This window comes from Haliotis asinina, chromosome 14 (genome assembly GCF_037392515.1).
Source record: "Haliotis asinina isolate JCU_RB_2024 chromosome 14, JCU_Hal_asi_v2, whole genome shotgun sequence".
Classification (NCBI taxonomy): Eukaryota; Metazoa; Mollusca; class Gastropoda; order Lepetellida; family Haliotidae; genus Haliotis; species Haliotis asinina.
The window spans coordinates 52792929-52798928 of record NC_090293.1 but is presented as its reverse complement, the minus strand read 5'-3'; the positions used below and the strand labels follow the sequence as shown (position 1 = coordinate 52798928).

General features: G+C 36.1%; 1 protein-coding gene and 1 non-coding gene across 2 annotated transcripts in view; one reads left to right on the top strand and one right to left on the bottom strand.

The window, feature by feature from the left end:
- Nucleotides 1-540: 540 nt before the first annotated feature.
- On the bottom strand, nt 541-612 carry Trnaq-uug (transfer RNA glutamine (anticodon UUG)). The gene has a single exon. It is a non-coding gene; the product is annotated as a tRNA-Gln (tRNA).
- A 119-nt stretch (nt 613-731) lies between these two features.
- Nucleotides 732-6000, top strand: part of LOC137261082 (uncharacterized) — a 54959-nt gene continuing 49690 nt past the window's right edge. The window contains exon 1 of the mRNA XM_067798752.1: nt 732-862. The gene's annotated coding sequence lies outside the window, so the exon portion shown is untranslated. The remainder of the gene's footprint in view (nt 863-6000) is intronic.

The following is a 6000-nucleotide window of genomic DNA, read 5'->3' as shown; positions in this document are numbered from 1 at the left end:
TACATAATGACCAACCTAAGATTCCAGATAAAGAAATAAGTGAACTTACCCTTTGTGCTTTCGTGAAGAAACGAGCATTGCAGAAAGGAGAAATAGCCTGACTGATCAACCAAAAGCTTGAAGCTGTCACAATACATGACTAAAACGATCGTGTGGTCCAAGAGAACAATAACACCCTAATAATAGGTCAACGATAATACCCATGAACATATATATACTAAGGAGTTTGAACTATCCAAGCTTACCAATGAATTAGTAGATTTGTGCAAGTGCTGAAGTTAACACAAGTATTTCTGGAAAATAAATGTTACATATTTAGGTTTAAACATTAAATATTTAAGTTTTGGTTATTAATTTTACTTCATATAAGTTTACTTTAAAATCTAACAATATACTATTTACAAACATATTGCTTCACATACAAAGATGTTCATTTGACAGATAAAACGTGATATAATTCAAAATTCATTTAAAGCATGACATCATGTAAATGAATAAATGTTTGAAAAAATCATCTTTCTATTAATTATTTGCAAAATAAGGTCCCACCGAGATTTGAACTCGGATCGCTGGATTCAAAGTCCAGAGTGCTAACCATTACACCATGGGACCCTTCATGAAATGGCGGGAGATTATATGCGGCCTGTAGTATGCCAGTGTAATCAATGCATGTTACTTTATATACCATCCAATCAAAACGTCACAATTGTTGAGTATTTATTTACACTTTCAAAGCTCCAAACAGCTGTTGTCACAGTGTAATGTCGACATTTTTCAAACTGTGAAGTGCGCCAGTCCTTCGTATTTTGAAAATATGATGTGTTGATGAATTCAGCTGAAAAGATGACATCATATGCCGTGGGTATGTATGTCCTCCGACGATGTACATAAACAATTACCTTGATTTTTCAGAGTAAACTTAGTGACAGGCTCCTAGCCAGCTAACAACTCATTGTGATGCACATGTTTTAAATCGATCGTCACTCTCGTCCCAGAGTGAGGTGATACGCTGTCAGCTCTGTTTAGGAGTCGATTATCTCACGATTATACTAATATGGCTTGTGTTATGAAAGCAAAGAACACTCTGAAGATTGGGTGTCATTTTTAAACGTACGACAAAAAGGCGAATCCAAGCCGGTAAACTGAAAACGGAAGAGGACCTGTATAGGTTTCAAAATGTTATGTCAGTGTTTGAGACAAATTGGGATTTTTTTGGTGAAAATAGTTGATTTCTTTGGTCCTTTAGTGTTTGGAAATAGGTCCTTTGTACATTTTGATTAAATATTTGCATTGTGTGACTCATTATTAAAACATAGATTTACTATATGGGACCCATTAGGGAGCGTTCATAATTTATAGTGGGGATTGGGGAGGGGTCAGTGATGATGATTTTAACTTATAGGGGGAATTCATGTTTTACATGCAACTCCATATAAATCATCATCATCCCACCTAGTCATAAATTTTGAACGATCCCTTTCATCCTTGTCACAGTGATCGTGCCTGCACGATCAAAGTTAATTTATTATCAAAGTTTATTTATTATCTTTTGATAGAATTACCCACATGGTCAACATATGGGTAGTTGCATACTAATCGCGTACGTCACAGCGTGTCGTATTGAGTTACTGTGTCATATCACGTGTTGTAACGACTTGACCTAAGATTCTAACGATTTGATTGGACAACTGATGACATCTCAGTTATGTCACGTTGTGACAGAACTGGCAGCGTTTCCATTTGTAAGAAACACATGAATTCAGTCATTCTACAACTTATATAGTTATGTGCTTTGTGGGAATGTAGACACTGGCGAACATTGTGAGTCAAATTGTGCCGTTATGTCTGTCGAAAAACATACAGGCCATGTTTTCACCAGTGATGTTAGCTGAGTTAAGCAAAGCAAGAAACAGGATTCTACAGAGTAGTTTACTGTAGGTGGCTGTTCGAGGCGGTGACAACTGACATGCATTGTGACGTTGGTTACCAAGAGGGCATGCATAGTGATATCACTACAGTGTGACGTCATGCGAAAAGTAGACAATGGTAGAACATTCTTCTGCTGCGTCTTTCTGAAACTGGTTTCAATTTGTAACCACAAAAGTAACAAAAATAGGCTATTTTGTCAATTTGATGCATATAAGACGTGGGTAATAAATAAAATTCACTCTGTCAGATACCTTAGAAAGGACACTCATTTCATATAATTAGTATGTAATGAGACCTCCTGTAGTATTCTCTATTTCTTCACCTTCGTTTTAAGTTGGACAAATTGTTGGCCATAACATGTCATGTGTGAATGCACTGCTGGGTATATCATATACCATGATTACCAGATATTCTTGACATTTAATTAACCCAGTGTGAGGGTTCTTCATAATTTCCACACTAATTGCATGCTTCCATGCATTGCCAATCAGGGAAAAGATCTATAACAGGTAGCTATTTCAACCTCTGTAAACAGTGAACTACAGATAAATGGACTGTTGGTTGTGTTCCCCTAATAATATTGTTTCTGTATACAATGAAATGTACCCTGGACAAACCAGAATACAGAAATATATTCTAGGACGATTCCTTTCTGCACTGTGTCATTTTCTTGATTGTAAGTGTCATACTCTTTTTTTAGATAAATGAAAATATCTTCCTAGTTGCTGTTACACCACGCCTTCAGGCTCCCAGTCCCCATTGTGAATGGCTGAATGCAAGTGGTTTACAGATAAATAAAATGATAAAGAGCCTTGATGTAGAGAGTTTAATTGAAGCACTGGGCCTGGATTTTCGAAGCGTACTTAGCACTAAGATACTTGTCAGCTATATGTTAGTGCATGACACTTAAGACTATCTTAGCGCTAAGACAGCTTTCAGGCCCCCCTAAGTAATGTAAGGAATTACAGCAAATTTGAAGGAATTGCATCTCAAATGTAAACAAACACAGCCCACTGGCGAAACAATGGATGATCTTTTTGTTGCGAGGGGCTATAACTCTCCTTTTGAAATGATATAAGCGAAGGTCCAACTTTTCGCTTCCGGTCTGGTTCTCGGCTCAAAGTGTGCTGTGACAACTTGCTACATGTAAAGAAAGAACCCAGCAAATGCGTTGCCGTTGTCACCTTCATTGAAAAAACGATTGTTTACAACAAAAAGCAATTAACTGACAAATGTTTTGCTCTGATTTTTCGTTTAGAAAGGTGTCGTTTGTTTAATTTCCAAATGTGTACGAATTGACATGTTAGAAGATAACAGGAAAAATGCTATGAAAAGTTGCTATATTGTCACGGCATTTCATACGACAGAACACGAGACAAAGCAAGTCTAGGGTGTCGTAGCTTCTGTGAAATAATGAAAATTCTTTTTTAAACATTATCAGCCGTTATGTTGTTCCCAACAGTAATTCTTTAACTATTGCCACATTAAAATCTTACAACTAGTTCCTATACTACCACCGATCTCAACGTTAAAGAAAATCATAGATACACCTTCCGCAAAAGAGTATTCCCTGGAAGTCTTTATTGAGAATTTGTGATGATTACACATCCCTGACAATTGAAGAAATTCTGTATAGAGAGTAACAGTTAGTCAGAAACATAAATATTACGTTTTGAGCAGCAGTTTAAATTCTGACACTACTGTGTATTTTTATGTATACTTATACAAGTGCCATACATCTATTGTCCAAGCAGATAGTCGTTTGCATCAGAAACACCAGTCATCATAGCCTGAAATAAAATATTTACCCCTTGTAAAATATCTTCACCAGTCAGTGTTGTGAGTCCTGTTAGATACGTGAATTTACTGATTCATTTCTTATAAAAGTTTATAATCTATAGCTCTGACAACACCTCATATCTAAACGCATTCAACACGGGTGGTCAAAGATGGATAATTGTAATAAATGAAAACAGTAGAAACTAAAAACAAAACTCACCGAGATGGGTGCCGCTTCCATTGACGCCATGTTTTGATGAGTGAGTTTCAGGACGTGACCGACAAGTCAAGGGAACAGAGCCGAGAAATCTCTGAAGATGGCTGAGCTTGTTTCAAGTATTACCGACATTGTTTCCGATAGGAGCGTTGTGTTTATGTTATTACCGCTAAACTACCGATATCGCTGCAATTGTTTTCCAAGTTGGCTGCGTTTGTTTACATTTGAGATGCAATTCTTTCAAATTTAAGCTGTAATTCCTTCAGTTACTGAGGGGGGTCTGGCTTTGAAAATCTAGGGCCTGTATTGCAACACAGTTTTGCAGACATAATGATAAGGGTAATGTTACATGATATAACATGATTTTCATCATCAGTGATCATCAGTTTTCTCCAACAGAATGCTTTTCAGTGAACTATAATTAATTCAGTATTGTTACCGTATGTCATTGATTCATTCAGATTAACTCTAGTATAAACCTGAGCTATTGAACAAAAACATGATTTAGGTGAACTACTTGAACTGAGAATCTCATGTTTCAAACTTTCATTGAATGAGTCTAAGAACCTTGAAAAGAATATCATGATTGCCCTACATCACTTATAAAACTTTCGCCTTTATGATAAATTGATAACATACATATTATAATGAAGCACACAAAATGGTCACTCAGAGCCAGGGGCTTGCTTATAAGCCAAAATAAAATATTGGTGAAATCTTTGAAGTTCATTTAGAAATGGAAATTGAGAAAGAAAAGCAAGGTGTATGGATGTTCTTTATTGTGAATTGCAGATCAAGGAACAAACAGACACTTTGAAACATCCTGGTATTCACAACAAGAAGTTGACATCCATCGACCTTGCTTTTAGTGAAATTTGTTATATCAAAAAATTGGTCCAATTTTGAGACCATTTGATTCTTCCAAAACCTGGTTCAAACCCTCAAGACTTAAAGCATTTGGTAGATTATTTGGCACTTGTAGCGCCACTTATAAAGACACAGTATTACGTGAAACCAACAGAAATAAAACCAATTTTGGTACTTTTAGAGAACATTTTTTGTGACTTTGGAAATCAAGGGCAGATAATGTAAAGGGAGCTAACTCTGGATGACCCAATATATTGCAGAATTTGAACCATATTGCAATAATCATATCGTAAGATACTGTACCGGTATATACTGGTTTACTGATAATATTGAGCTGCCCTACATATCTGTATACAGAAACATACCAGGAGTACATATCTATAGAGCCTACGTTGACAATGGGTCCTCTTCAGCTGAACTAATAATAAATGCCCTGGCATATGCAGTATAGACTGTCATTTAATTCATCTCATACTGAATAACCATATATATACTTAGTTGCATTTTGTAGCAACTCTGTGTTGTGTTTTGGCACTGTGTACATGGTAGGCGTAATCGCTGTTTCAGTGTTAGGATCTGTTACTTGAACAATTTAATAAGCAAATAATTTAATACCTAACAATGTATTGCTGACATGGCTGTTCCATGGACAATTATCAGCAGAGCCTTGTGTCACTACAGGTCGTACAGCTGACATGTTGCATGAATTTCTGTAGCCGTTAACTAGGTTTGTGGAGTCAAGTTGGTCCATATCACATTGTATTAATACTTATGTTACAGTACATTGTTATACTTTGAATGGAGACGGCTGTGTATTGACAGTTAAAATGTATGGAAATGTACTGGCTGATACTTATTTGTTATCAGCAGCAATGTGAACATTCTAGAAGTCATACATGATATTGATCATTGCGTGAAATTGACATCTATTTTTTCATGATATGAATTATGTGTCAGATTTGGTGTACAATTATTGATCATTTATGAACATGTAGACAGCCATTGACCCTGACAACTAACAATTGGTACTGCTTTATAAATTGATTTTTTTTTTTTTTTCATTATTTTGCTCCAAATCATTCTGACAAATCAGCCTTGTGGATGTGGGTAAGAGTTAGCTACACAGAGGTATTACTCACAAGCACCTGTGCAAAGCTCTCGATTGAACAGGTGAATCAATAGTAGACACGAGCTGAATCACTTTACAG